The 15,705-nt window shown below is 44.3% G+C and overlaps 1 protein-coding gene across 2 annotated transcripts in view; it reads left to right on the top strand.

Annotated features, from left to right (window-relative positions):
- The window catches only part of Elmo1 (engulfment and cell motility 1), a 517,917-nt gene that overhangs the window by 51,504 nt on the left and 450,708 nt on the right, over positions 1–15,705 (top strand). The window lies entirely within an intron of this gene.

Raw genomic sequence — 15,705 nt, forward strand, 5'->3', positions numbered from 1 at the left:
AACCCAGGTCTTCTGAAAGAGCAGCAAGCACCCTTACCCACTGAAGCGCCTGTCCAGTCCCTTCTACACTGTTTTCAGTCATCTTAGAGTGTATCCATTGTATGTGTCTTATTTACCGTGTCTATCAATCACCTCGAGGCATCATGGAGCCTATACCGTATATATGTGTCCAGGATACTGCACAGAGAACAGCTCATCTAGTGGCCCATCTTAGAATGCATCGGGCATGTAGTGACACATGGGTGTCAAATGTGCTGACCACAGCCCTCCTTCTTCTGTTATCTAAGAAGGATTAGTGGGTGTTGTGGTTGGCCCGCTGATGTCTCTTCAATGTGGTCTCTCATATGTGGTGAAGACTTGGGTCCAGCCGATGAAGCTGCCTAGGAGATGGTGGGAACCTTAGGTCACGAGGCCTAGTTAGAGTAACTAGGTCATTGTGGGTGTGCCCTTGAAGAATGCGCTGGGGTCCTCTTTCCTATCTGCTCCATTCCAGCTCTATGGTACCTAGCCCTAGGACGGGAGCTGCTTTGCTCTGACATGGGATTCCCCACCATGCTATTTGCCTTTGCCATGGACCCAACTTGAAGGGAGCCACACAACTAGGCACTGGAATCCCGACTTAATTAAATCCTTCCTCTTTTAAGTTATCTCATGTATTTTTGTCAGTGATAGAAGGCTGATGGGCACAATGGGTGACAGCAAGGTAGACACAGCGTGCTGTGACAGGAATAGCATTACGTGCTGTTCTCTGACCTCTCACCCGTCTCTGGAGGAAGCATGGGTGTCCTGGTGTCCTTACTGCTCACTAGGAAGGTTTTCTGTTGTTTCAAGTATCCAGGAAATGCTTGCTGAGAGGTAAACACAGAAGAAGCTAACAGAGAAGGGTATAAACAGAGTCAGCAAACCAGTCCTTTCTTACTCTCCCCCTCAATTTTCTTATCCCATTTCTGGAGTGGGATAGAGAAGAGAGCTTCAGATGAAAGAGACATAATTATTGGATGTTCACATTTAGATGGCGTGTGGACTGAGCTTAAAGCAGAAACTATAAAGTCTCGAGGGACAGGAAGGAAAATACTAATGTTTTTACTTTCTAAGTGATTGGAGATCTAGCTCAGAAGTCTTTCACTGCATTTTACATGTTTATACACTAATGAAAAGTAGCCCTGGGAGTAGAAAAGGGCAGTAAACAGTGCCTCTATTGTATTGGTAGACACTGTGCTGGTCACTGCCATCTGAGGTCCTTAAATTCTCTTGACAGTCCTAATGAATGTATGTTATTCGCTGTGCTCATGAGAAACTTGAGGCTCAGAGGAGCTAGTGCTGCACACAGGGAGGTCACTGGGGATCAGGGCCCATGCTGCTGTGTCACAGTGTGGGCAGGAATGTGCTGACGAGTCTGCTTACAGATGCTGTTAATGGCCATTGCTTGTGTGTGTGTGTGTGTGTGTGTGGTGTGTAAATGTGGGTTTGTGCATGCCATGATATATTTGGAAGTCAAAGGACAATGTATTGGTAGTTGTCTTTTTTTTTTTTTTATTATCTTGTTTTTCAAGGCAGGGTGTCTATTGTTTCTAGTACTGCAGGGGCTTATACACACTCCTCCTGACTGTCTACATTAAACTTTTAATTTTAAATTATTTTTTCCTTGAGACAGGATTTCTCTGTGTACCCATGGCTTTCCTGGGTATTACTCTGTAGATCAGTCTGACCTTGAACTCAGAAATGTGCATACCTCTGGCTCCTAAGTACCAAGATTAAAGGTGTTTTCCACCACCGTCTGGTATACCTAGTCCCAAGTTTGGCTGCTTGATTATTTATTTATTTATTTATTTTTATTTGAGATAGGGTTTCTCTGGCTATCCCGCAACTCAGTCTTTAGACCAGGCTGGCCACCAACTCAGAGATCTGCCTGCCTCTGCCTCCACAGTGCTGGGTTTAAAGGAGTGCACTACCACCGTTCGATTCAAGCTTTTAACTTTAGAAAATCAGAAAATTACACTAGGTCTGAGTTAGAAGCCTTCGCTTGCATTCTGCAAGTTAACGTTCCGGTAAGTCTTCTCACAAGAGCTTATTGTGGTCTCCAGTGTCCTTAGGGAGAACAGGAATTGAAAGGTAGTCAAGTCACTTAATGCAGAAGAAGTGGTCATATCTGAAGCAAGGCGCACTGTTGGCTGTCCTAGGTTACATTACCATGGAAACACACTGGGGTCTCACCAGCATCAGCGGTGGCAAGCTGCAGCTTAAGATGGCGCAGTGAGGCAAGTGAAAGAATATGAATTCAAAGGATGAAATACGCACAAGGAAAAGACTGAAAATACTCAAGAAATATTTATGATGCTATGGCATTTTCTCTGTGTAGATCAAATAAAGTCTGTGAGTCTGCATAATTGTTTTTCTTCACTGTAGCCTTGCACAGATTTGTAATGTCCCCGTTCTTGGTCTCAGACTTGAGTATTTGGTGATTGATTATATAAAGAGAAGTGACTTAAAATAAGAAATAGAGAGGGGTGGTAGTGGTGCATACCCTTATTCCCAGCACTGGAGAAGCAGAGGCAAGCTATGCGTTCGCTGCCAGCCTGGTCTACAAAGCGAATTCTAGGGTAGCCAGAACTACAAAGAGAAACCTTGTCTTGTCTTGAGAAAGCGAGAACCAAAACCAAAACCGAAACCAAAAAAAAAAAAAAAAGAAAAAGAAAAAGAAAAAGCGTTTCTTGCTTTCCACGAACTAAATCGCATACGCATTACATCGGGAGAAAAGAGCTCTAAGTACCTCTTGATTCCCTCCAAATGTGAGATTTCTACTTTCCAACAAATAATCATAATGAAAATATCCACAGTCTCCCCGTTTAGCTTTGTAACACCCTAGCGTGTTGGCAGGTGTTTTCAAGGATCTTGTGAAATCATGCAAAGTTGCACATAATTTCCTTTGCTTCAGAGCAAATGTATGACTCTAAAATCAGACTCTCGATAGGCTGCTCAACTCCAGTGCTACTGCAGTTATTAGGGAAACGCAAGTAGATGGCAGTGGGGGAGGGACAGCAAGGATCAACAGGTCTTTCAGAACAGTACTATGAAAATGGTTGCAGCTCTGTCCACGGTACTTCTTACAGCTGTGACACTGGAGACAAATGTAATGAAATGATAAGCTGTAACCTAGCATGCCCTGATGCCCATCCATAGCTCAGACTTGGCCTTGAGGGTTTCTCGTTGTCAGGATGCGATGCCGTTTCTGTGACTGAGAGATTGGGAGTGTTGAATTAGTCACCCTTATTTCTCTCCTTATAGCCAAAGGCGCCCACACTGTGTACATGATGCAGAAGCCCTCTGGGCCATCCTGCTGTCTCCCCCTCCTCTACCCCCTACTCCTGTAGAAAGAAGCCTGTGGATCCTGCATTTCTACAGAGCCTGCCCCTGTTTCTGCTCAACTGTTCTGCCCCAGATTAGCCCGTGTTGGCCTTTGGTCTGGAAGCCATCCTTTCGGATGTCTGTTCGTGTACAAACGTGTGCACCTCGCTTTCCTTTTGCTTCCCGTTGCTCTCTGCTGCTGAGTTCCTCATACTGTTCACAAACATGTCCCTGTGGTCTGGTCAGTTTGCTTCCAATGCTTCGGCGGTTCCTGTGGCTGTTGAATGAGGCACACCCTGTACACACAACTAGACCTACCTTTCTGTTTATGTCTACGGTCAGGTTCCTGCATGTGTTAAAAAGAATTGGACTCTTCCTTGTGTGGGATGGTTTCTCTTTTAAGCTAGCCTTTCTCGGCGCAGTCCCACACTAATTTAGGTATAGTATTTCTGTAACATACCGTACTCTCCTTTGGAGCACTGGGCTCTACACTGGGCTCTAGTGCCACTGTGCCCAAGGAAGAGGCTTTCCACGCTTGTCTGTGGTATGGATAAATGAATAAGAAGGAAGCATTACCTTTCTCTATTTTCTCCTGAAAACATATCATATCTGCCCTTTCCTTCCCACCACTTTATTCCATCTCTGGAAACAGATCTGTGGCAGAGTGCAGATCTGCACCATACAAGGCAGAGGGGATAGAGACAAGATACACCCCAGCCCTCTTCGTTCTGCCTGCTCATGGCCAGTCAGTCTCCTTGGGCTTTCAGGAATCTGCAGATAGTAAAGACTGGAGAACAAGGGGACAGTGTCAACAATGGGGCAAATCAAAGCCAGGCACCGCTTGAGGACAAGTCAGGAAAAGCTTGCCACTTCACTTTCCTGTGTGTTTCTTCCCCACATGCACAATCTGAGTCCAAGCAGAGGAAACCTCCAGCAATCCCAACTTGAGAGGCATTATGCAAAATAACAAGCCTGTAATCTTCCCAAGTGTCAAGGTCAGAAAAACCAAAGGAAGGCAAAGAGAAGTGTTTCAGCGAGCGTGAATGAAGCTCAAGACTGAGCAGCAAAAAGCACTAGATGAAGCTAAGCTGCATCCTTTTGTGAGCAGGTACAGTGGCAGGCTTTGAGTGGAATGTGAACGTGTAGTAATGTCTTTTTTCCGATTTGATGGCCATGTTGTGCTTAGGATGGAATGAGCATTAATGTGTTTATGGCTGATGAGACATCTGGTTGGCAGATTACTCTTACATGTTCCAAGATGAATGATGGCCCTTTGTACTGAAGTCATGGTTTATTTATTTATTTTGAATTTGATTGGTACAAAGAATTTGAAAGAAAGGAATTAATTCACCCCTGCGCACTGTTCCCATGGTGGGATGTGCTGCATTTGTGTTCACGGAATGTTTGCAGCTGGGGCTTGGGTAGCCCTTGGGATGACTTACAGGTGGATGTGCTGTGGCCAAGGGGAAACTCTCAGCCTGTGTTTCCTCAATCTTCACCATCTGCTGCTCCAGAACATGGCAACTCCCAGTTCCGGTGCAGTTAGCATGCTTCCTGGAACTGGGGAAGAGGATACGGATTGATGGTTCATTGTGCCAATAGGCAAATTTTCAATCTGTAGGCAACCTGCAAGGGAAGCTGAGTGGGAGCCTGGAAAGTTCTGGGTAAACAAGAGCTGAGCGTGATGATCAGGAAGCAACAGACATCCAGACATCCAGGCTGGGCAGCTGGAGTCCCCTATCTGATAGGCCTCACACTTGGCTATGCGATGTGAAGACAGGCGTGAATCGGGAGGAGCTGGGCCTCACCTGGGACAGAGCTGTGCTAACGCAACAGGTTTCCATTCTGTCTGCTTTAACTCGTGGCCACCTCTCTTTCTTCTGGCCAATGTGCTCTTCCTTTAGGCGGGGTGGTAGACTCAGGCAGCCTAATCTGTTAACAGCTTCTGTTTGTTGAATGTAGAGCCCAAGTCTCTCAAATATTGTGCTGGGGAAGATAGATTTAATGAGAGGGGGAACTTCAGTTAAAAAAATGCCTTCCTAAGGTCTGGCAAGCTGGCATGCCTGTGAGACATTTTCTTAATTAATGATTGATGTGGGAGGTTCCAACCCATTGTAGGTGGCTGGCGCCCTCTCTGGGCTGGTGGTCCTGGGTTTTTTGTTTTGTTTTGTTTTTTAGAAAGCAGGCGGAACAAGGCTTTAAGAACAAGTCAGTAAGCAGCATTCCTCAATGGCCTCTGCAACAGCTCCTGCCTCCAGGTTCCTGCCCTGTTTGAGTTCCTGTCTTGACTTCCTTTGATGATGAATTGTGATGTGGGATTGTAAACCGAATGAATCCTTTCTTCCCCAAATCACAGCAATAATAACCCTACCTAAGACCAGTGCCTTTGCAGGTTTGCAGCTGTGCCCTCACTTTGAGTTGGTTATGTTAGCTCTCGGACACAGCTGATTTCCTGTTCCCTAGAGTTACTGTTTGCCACGTTGGGTATCTTACAGTTAGAGAGACGTTTAGCCTTGGAGCAGCAACTAACCTTGTTTCTTCCTGTTTACCTTTTGGAAGTTTTCAAGTATAGAAAAAGAAGGGAAAGGTTTTATTTTAAAAATAATAAAAAAGCAATACAAAAAAATAATAAAAAGCTTACTGTATTAAAGTATTTGATTTCTTCCAAATATCTTTAGTTTTCTTGGGTTGCACCCGAGAGATTTAATCACAATAGACACCTTTATCGAGAACACTCTGCCTCCCTGACAACCTGTGGTTGTCAGTTCCCCAGGGCTAAGTTTGTGCTGTATTGGTGTGTGATGACAGTACTTTCTGCAGCTCAGTGCTTTCAGCTGAACCGCCCACCCTCCTGCAGCTCACTGTGCCCTTCCCTTGGGATTCCTGTGTTCTTTGAACAGATGGTCACATCTCCTGCTTTAGGCCCCCTGGGTACTGAGTCCTGGAGCCTGCTGTCCCTAATGGCTTTGAGATAAAAGCCATTTGTTGCCTTAGAGGTGTTCTAGGAGTACCTGAGATTTGGAGCCTGATATTGGAAACTTGTGACCTGTAAATCAGCCCACACCTGGGAGCATCGTGTTGCTGGGTGGTTAGACACCAGACAGAAGCGTCTCGGTTCTTCTGTAAGAGACAAAAGCCATGCGTGCAAGCTGTTATAATAACAACCTTGTCATTTTGCTATGATTTTCAGACGGTAAACACACACGTACACGTGCATACACACAGAGAGACACTGGGGGAAGGAAGGGAAGAGGGAGAAGGAGAGAGACAGAAAGACAGACAGACAGACTGGAACTGAGATAGTGCGTCTTACTGGTGAGAGGTTCTTGGCTGACTAATTTTATGTTCCTTTGTCATGTCTCTGTACAGCTTCATACCAGTGCCTTTACAAGTAGCCACTCCTGTGCCTGGCTTGGCCCTTCTGTGTTGTGTACTTTGAACCCCAAGTTTCTCCTCCCTTGTTTTCCTGTAGAGGAAGATAGCATCTCTTGGTCACTAGATCAGCTTGTTGTCAAGGTTTGACCACCTGGGCTCTGAAGGCTGATGCTGGTAACCAGTCCGTCCTCTTGTTTTCCTGAGGAACTCCTGGTCCTGAATACCTAGGGATAGAGAAGAGGCCTAGACGATGAGGTGGTAAGCATTGGCAAGGTTCAAACCTTAAAAGATTTGCTTTCCATTCGCAAGGAAACAAGACAGCCAGCAAGCTTTGTGTGGACCCTGTAGCAAGTCACTGACTCTGCTGTTTTCTTCTTGAGCTGGAAGCTGTGGTGAGCCCCAAGCTGTGGACCAGTGGAAAGGATTAGAAATAGAATCACCTGACACAGGCTATTCAGCGCAGGTGGGGCCTGAGGTCACAGATTGTGACATCCTCTTTCCTTTGTATCTAGGCTTCTGTGCATTTGTGAATCCAGGCAAAGCAAGGAAGGGTGTCATAAACTATGGATTCCTTGAGGTACTTTCCTCAGCTCTTCCTTTCCCAGTCCCCTTTACTGGTAGATAGAGTTCTGCTGTCTGCTGCCAGATGAGGGTGTGGAGGCCGGATAAGAAGCCGATCCCTTCACGCAAGCGGCGAGGAACTGACAGCTCAGAGAGGACGTGCTCCTTGTCAGGGCCTTCTAATTCAGCATAGTCAAGGAATCAACTTCTGGCTCCTGGCGATAACTGTGAAGTGATGATTTGTGGTTGGACCACCAGTTCTGAATTCCAGGCACCTTTTGCAACTTCAAAGTCTACATTTTCCTGCTAAGGATGCGCTGGTGCCTCTCGCTGCTGTGATAGGCTCTCCACAACTAGCCCATCAGTGGTATTTCTAACCAAATGATTTGCAGAGCGAGAGCTCAGATGATATGTACTTAATGTGCAGCACTGTAGGAATTGGAAATGCTGGGGAATTTCTTCTCAGTTTTAGGAGATGAGTAGGAGGTGAGATGGGAAGGCTGTGAAAAACTGGAAGGTGGGTGACTTCCAATGGGAGATGGTTTATAATGGTAAATTTTTTTCCCAGAGATCATTTCTACGTCATGGAGGTTGCATGTACCTGAGAAGGGATGATTTTGAAGTGCCTCTGCTTAGTGCTTTGTACACTCTCACAGGTGGAGACGGAAACAAACATTTGCTTCTACTACGATCTGGACAGCCTGCTTCCTAAGACTGAGGGATTGCTAGATTGCCAGTTACAAAGGCTGGGTATTAGGGTCTTAACGCTAGTATGCCCTGTACTAGAGCCCACGCTGCCACTTGTGCCTTTTAATGCTCTACAAGACAGCAAAGCGGGAAGTTCGTCTCCCAGCTTGCCGGTTCTTCATGTGGAGACTCTTGAGTACCTGAGGTGTCTCCACAGCGCGACATGGTGTGCACGGTTTCGCTAATAACCACTTTGGCTCTGACAGAGGAAAGACACACATGCCAGTCAACACAGTGGAGACAAGAATTCAACGTCTCAAAGTGGACCCTTTTAAAATGTCACTAAGACTACTTGGCATTTAGAGTTTTTCTTTTGAGCCTTGAAAGCCTTTTTCTCCATATATAAAGGGAAGGTTTTATGTGGCTGTTTTGCTTAATGTGGGCTGGTTTTATTCTGGACTCTTTGAAACTCAGTATGAAGGCTAGAATTCTGCAGTGTGGAGAAGTAAAAAAGAATAGCATTGCTGGGCTGGGGCTGTGCTAAATTAAAGTGGCATGGTACAGATAACAGGGCACAGTGTGGCCACGGATTAGCTCTCTCTAATTTGCTACTGTGGAAAATAGTGCTTTGGGCTTGCATTGTAATTTCTTTCCTTGAACTAAAGTTTTAAAATGAAAACATAACTTTTATGAAAAGAGAAAAGCTGAAAAAGAGTAAGCGTTGTGGTATGGGAGTGGCCTGGTGGTTCCCTGTGCTTCAGGGTTCTTTGAGGAAGTCCTGCCTCAAACACATGGAAATGACATGGTGTTGTTTTGGGAGGCACATGTCTCAAAGCAGCAGCAGAATGCTCCATTATGTGCTACTATAAGTACCTCTCCTGGTGGACAGTTGGCAGCGGTGTGCTGCGGGTCTCTTCTGTGTGTGATATGCCGTGTTACAGATTTAGTGTGAGCCTTCCTGATGGGTGAGGGGTGGAACAAGGCCAATCACTTTCTCCAAGTTTGTTTAGCTCTGGTGGATAGCTGGTGAGGGTCAGAATGGTATTTGGTTTCCTCATCCACAACATGCCCTGCCCCAAATTATAAGACTGCATTCCTTTCTCCTGTCTTCACTTCTCAGAGGGCTGAAGTGGCCTTCTTTGTAATGTGGTGGCACATGGATTGTAGTATCAGCTTGAGATAAACTTTCAGGTTGTCAAGGGGCAGCTACCTCTCTCTCTCTCTCTCTCTCTCTCTCTCTCTCTCTCTCTCTCACACACACACACACACACTCCAAGTAAAATAATAAATCGAAATAGCCTTCAAAATATTTCCAAAGCAGTGTCTTATTATGCTGAACTTAAAACAATATATGCCATCAGGTATGGTGGTACATACCTTTAATCTCTGAGTTTGAGGCCAGTCCATTCTGCAGAACAAGTTCTTGGACAACACAAAGAAACCCTTTCTCAAAGAAACTAAAAACAGACAAAATCAAAACAAAAACAAGCTCTCCTCTCCTGATATATGAACAGAATGCTTTTTGCTGTCTGTTTCCTTATGTAATACTTGCAGTGCTGTGTGAACATGGCCACAAGTTCAGACAAGTCTATGTGCATTTTTGTTCAGGTCTTTTTGTCTACAACCTCTAAATTTCATTAGAGATAAGTGTGGAAGAAACCATTTGGCAGGGTCACATTTCTGAGATACCTGCTTGAATAGATCAATAACTTAAGTGTTTCTCTGGCATTAAAATAGAAACACCACACTTTTTCTCTTTTCTAATTATTTTGCTCACTCTTATCTACAGTTGCTGGGTCTTTTTGTCTCATGCTCGCTCTTTATTTAAAGTTGTCTCACCTCATTAATATTGCTTATTTCTAAATAATCAAATGGTATAGTAACATTTTAAATGTTTTCATGAGGTTTCAGATTGTATGATCCAAGTGGATGACATGACATAGTTCTACAAAATATTGCTCAAGTAGCACCGAGCAGACAGTGTTTACACAGCCTCTTCATGCCACAAGGAAAACACAGAAGCCACCAAATACCTCCATGTTGGAAAATACACTTCGCACTTGCGTCATTTTAAGTGTTGCCTGAGGAATCCATGATTAGAGTTGGTCCTATAACACATGTCATAAGATAAAAAGGAAACAGGGTATTCAGTAAAAGAAATGAATAATTAAACAAACAGAAAATGGAGACGAAGCTTCCAAATAAAATCTTGAAAAATATAATAAGAATGCAAACAGTAGAAACTATATACATGATCTCATCTGTGAAGTCTTGAAACTTTTGTCTCAGATGCCTTGTAATTTGAATGGGAAGTCGAAGTTTATGCACTCATAAGACAGAATCCTTTAGAAAGTGTTCAAAGCTTGTACCTGGATTAATGAGCCAAATCTCTGTAGGTGTGCTCTCATTCCTATGTTAGATCTATTCTAAATGGTAACCTGAAGTGCATTACTAACTGATGACAACCCAATTGGAGAGACATCCTATCAAATAAGTTTAATAGGTGTTTCCAATATGCTTCATGCATGTCCAGATTATGAAAGAATATAAACTAGTGGTTTCTAAATAATAATAAGTAGTTTTCCTTTTGTTTTCAAAAGAAAGGCAAGTGTTTCTCAGAGTGTTTTAAATTTATTATATCAAGTGCCTAAAAATATTTCCAACATTATCTTTTGTCCATGGAGCGGTATGAGTTCTGATAAGGTTAATGAGCCTGTTGGAAACAGTGGGACATAGGAAGCATGTCTTACATGCATAATTAACCAATTTGTAGAGAAAGCTAATATGCAACTTAAAATATTTAGTACACAGAACTCAGAAACTTGCCCAGGGTTACCACCATTATTATTGAATATGTTTTTAAAGAAGAAACAAAACTCTGCTAAGAAGAAATTCCTTTCCGAAGGAATTCCCGGGAGACAGTGTGAATGAATACTGCATTTCTTATGCTATGGCTATAAATATGCCTGGAGAGTGGTTTGCAGATGGGTCAAACTTTGACTCTTAATTTTATTTTCTCTTGAGTTTACATTTGCGCTAATGGCAGAGCTTTCATTTTATTGTGAGAGCAGTCATTGTTATATTTAATTTGGTATTACCTGGTTAATTATCACTTAAGGGATTGCTTTAGTCTGTTCGGTGTTACTGCACTAATTCTTGGTTTGACAACATATCTGAAAAAGGCAATTTAAGGAAGGGAGGGTTTAGTTTGGCTCACAGTTTGAAGGTACAGGGTCTGCCATGGTGGGGAAGGTGTGGCGGTTGAAGAATGTGAGGCCACTGGTCGCATTGCATCCCTGATCTGGGAACAGAGAGCAACGGACCGTGTGCTGTGTTCCCTTTCTCATTCAGTCCAAGCCTGGAGCCATGGAACTTGCTACCTACGTCAGGCTGGATCCTCCCACCTCAATGAATCTAGTCTAGAAAACCACTTGCGTGCCCAGAGGTGTTTTCTTGGTGATTCTAAATCCCATAAAATTCACAATCACGGTTAACCATCTCGGTTACCAAAACAGCATGCATAAGACTCAATTTTTGAAGAACAGAAGTTTGTCTCATGTATGTGAAGCCTAAGAAATCCAAGACTGAGGGCTGCCCCTGTTGAAGAGCCATCTTCCTCATGTGACATGGTAGGAGGCACCTTTGGGTAGGAGACAAGTAACTGGCAAAGTCCTTTTACACTTTACGTTAACCCATCCCTGAGAGAAATAAACATGAGTCCCCACCTCCAATGCTGCAAGTGATTTAGGTCTCTAACATACATATTCAAGGACCCATTGATGTATCCGAAGAGGCAGTAACAGTAACATTCCTATATTTTATCTCTCCAGTAGTGCAGGGTGGTGGTAGGCTACTACCAGATTTGTTAGACTTCTGTTTACCTCATGAAGTTTTGTTTCCCTAATTCTACTTTCTCCCCAGTCTTTGGTAGACTAGAAATTTGTGGGTGGTTTGCCCCGCAGTAATGATAACAGTACCAAAAGCATGTAGTGCGTTTGCTTGATAGGACTTGCATAGTGGATGGTGGACTGGCAGCGAAGTTCTCACACCTGGTGCCTATTTCTACCCAACCACAGCTGTACAACCTTAGGCAAGTCACCCGTATCTATGGGAACCTCTTATTTTGAATAATTCTACTACTACTTACTTGCTGGTATTTTCCTTTAAGTCTTACGAATTTTTATTTTTGTATTGGATTGTGGATTTCAGTAATTAAAACCATTTACAGCAAAAGGGATTCATCCGCCCCTTAGTCTGCAGTCCTCCCAGGACCTGCTTGAATTCCACTCTCCCAGCCTGCTGCTGTTTCCTTTGCCTTCCTGCAAGTATGGAAGATGTCCTCTATTATTTGTTGGCAACCATCAGATCAGGGGCTGCTGTGCTTTTGTGGTCATGTGCATACAAGCAGAGTGGTCGAGATTTGTTATCTCCTACTAGGAAGTTCCCAGCAGTGGCTGAACAGAGCCATACTTGGTCTTTTTGTTTCATCCTTCATATAGCAAACAAGAGGCTTTTTTGGTGAAACTGGACTGAAGGGTTGCAGTTCCCGTGATGGAACACCATGAGTAAAGTTGGGGAGGAAACGGTTTATGCTTATGCTTCCACAGTACTCTTCATCATCAAAGGAAGCCAGGACAAGAACTCAAACAGGGCAAGAACCTGGAGGCAGGAGCTGATGCAGAAGCCATGGAGTGCTGTTTACTGGCTTGTTCTCCATGACTTGGGCACACTTGATTGTACGATTTTCTTGTTATAGCTCACAGGGAAATTAAGTTACTTCCTTGCAATAGCATTCAGCAAATGATTTCACATACCATGGTCCTGGGTACTGTGCTGTGCAGTGGATATCAGAAGGAAATAAAACCAACATGTCCCCTAACTTCATGGAGACTGCAGTCTATTGGAAAAGAAGAATAGAAAATGAATAAGCACACAAAAACATATTGCTCTACATTTTGATCAGTTCTAGAAAGGGAAAGAAGAAGCTGGTAGCAGAATGAGTATCCGAGGAGCTAGCGGGTGAATCATGGACAATTCTCTGACAAGAGGCCATTTACTCTAAGGAGGCAGAAGAGCTTTTCAGGCCCGAGGAGCTGACCTGCAGAGGAAGATGTATGCCTGGCAAGTGTGAACAGGCAATCTGGTGCACGGTAAGGGCCTGTGGAGGAGTTGAAGAGCACTAGATATCCATTGGAAGATTCTAAGCAGGAAGGGATGCTTTTCCCTGTGCAGTCTCTGCGAAAGAACAGTGAGCTCGAGGTATCAGTCGGGCGCCTGCTTCAGTATCCCTGGAGCAGGTTGTGGCAGTGGAGATGAAAAGAGATTAACAGGTTTGGAAGGGACCTTAGGAGATTGGACCTGAAAGTCTTAACAGCAAGTATGAATGTTCAGGATGAAAAGAGACCCACTTAGAGTGAGTGTAAAACTCCTTGCACAGGGATGCGACTCTCTGAAAGAGAAGTGTTGGAGAAGTAGATGGTAGAGAGGCAGCATCAAGAATTCGTCAAGTTAGGTCAGTGTATTAGCACAGAAAACTATAACTAGTGTTAGCTTTTCACTGCGCTGTCCTGGCAGTGGGAACCTTCCACCTTTGATGTGGGCTCCTTTCATTGGTGTCTTTTCCCCTGTGGATCTGTGTAAACAGGGGGATGCACCGGCTCACTTTCTCACCAGCTTTTTGAGTGTTCTTTTGCATCATTAATCAGGGAGTCAGTCACCAGCCGTCTCATGGTTTGGCCTATTTGCAGGCTTCTTCAGTTTCGAGGTGCAGGTTTCACATTTGCTTCAGGGAGTCAGAAAAGAGGAATGCGGACCTCATCTGTGTCTGGTCCTTGCACTGCTCACACAGTGCCAAAGCATCATCCTCCTGAAGTAAGAGCATCCCGGAGTCAACTGCTGCCTCGGTCCCCAGCCACAGCAAGGCTGACCGGGATCTGGGTAGATCTGGGTTCCTGCTGTGCTACCAGCAGACTTGCTTGCTCACAGACACTCGCACATTTTGTCTCTGAATTTTGGTTGTATTTCTGGCCATTCCTGCCTATGGAACTTGCCAGGGAGGAATCTCTTCGTCTTTAAAGGCATGCATGGTTTGGGACCTAGGAACCGAATACACTGGCAGGAAATGGATTGACTAGAAAAAATGCCAGGTATAATGAGACGCTGAATAGCTAGAGGTAAAGACTTGCATGCCAATTTTTTTTTAAACAAATATTTTTAATTTTTTCTGTGTGTGTATGTGCACATGAGCCAGGTGCCCTCAGGCTAGAAGTGAGCATTAGATCTCTGCAGCTTGGTATAGGTGGTTGTAAACAGCTCACAACTGGATCCTCGTAACCAATCTAGGGTCCTCTGCACTTTAATTTTTTAAAAACATAGTTTAGAGCTTTGTGAGGTAGAATGAAAGGCCCTAATGGACTTTGCTCTGTATCCATTTTTCCAGCACCGGGAATGTAACCAAGGGCTTTGTTCCTATGAGAAAATTGCTGTGCTCCTCAGCTGTATCTCAAGGTCTCAGCCTTTTCTTTTCCCGAGACAAGCTTTCAATAATTTGCCCAGGTTGGCTTTGAATTTCTGATCCTCCTGTCTCAGACTTCTGAGTAGCTGGGATTGCAGGGTCAGGCGTGGGCTTTTTGACCCTGATGGCAGCTGAGTTGTTTGTACTTCTTGATGCTAAGTAGGATTGGTCTTCTCCCAAACTGGAAAGTCCTTTGCAGTATTTCCCAGGGGCTCTGCTCAAATCCTGAAAGTCTTCCTCTCCCCCTACACCGTTTTAATTGTTGATTATTGGGATGCTTTCAGCTTAAAGAGGCCTTTATATCACTTTGAGCCATCTGTTCCTAAGTTCCTTTCCAGTTAGAACCAAATCAGGCTACAGGGCAAAAGGAAAGGTTTCTTCTGTCCTGGGGGAGGGACCAGCACCTCTTCCTTAACCTGCTCTGCCTCCCAGGGGGTTTTGGAAGAGGCAGTTCTTAGGGTCTTACCCTCTCAGGGGTGCTGGTTCACTGCCTTTGAACAGCTCTGTGAGGCCAGCTCTGTGAATTCATTCCTGATTCAAATGTCTTTAGGTAACCCCAAGGTGAACACTTATGAAGACCTATGAGAATTGCCACATACTGTGGGGAAGGAGACCTCTAACTAAGAGAAGCTTAAGGGATGCTGTCAGTCCCAGTTCACAGATTTCCTGCAACTCTTTGATCCTTAGTTAAAAAAAGAAAAACAAACAAACAAAACACCCAAACCAAAACAAGCAAAAAACGCCCACCACCCGGCAGTGGGTCAGGCCTATGGCCAACCGAGGAATTGTGAGCTTTCAAAACTGTCTCTTCCACTCTTCCTTTGTGTGGTGTGAACTGGTGCTTTAGGTGAGAAAACAGTTAAATACCTGTTTACTGGCTTATGAGATGGGAGTTGTTCCTGTGACTTCTAGTTTTGGAGGTTAGCAGGGAGCTTTACTGTTGGAGGTTATTATACTACTTTGAGCTGTTGGGCTTCTGTGGAGAGAGGGTGGTAGGAGCCAGGGAGATAGGAACACCGAGCCAATGCCCTATAACTTTAGAGCTATCATTAGTGAACGTGGTCTTCTTATGTGCCCCGTGGTAGGTATGCTTTGGGTATAGTATATTGAGCTGTTAACGAGACTTCCAAGAATTCACTGGTAAATTTTTGGGCAACACAGAGAAATGGGATCATAAATGATTGTCTACCAATAGTAAAGCCTCAGCCACAGCCCTCCTTTGC

This window comes from Arvicola amphibius, chromosome 6 (assembly GCF_903992535.2).
Source record: "Arvicola amphibius chromosome 6, mArvAmp1.2, whole genome shotgun sequence".
Classification (NCBI taxonomy): Eukaryota; Metazoa; Chordata; class Mammalia; order Rodentia; family Cricetidae; genus Arvicola; species Arvicola amphibius.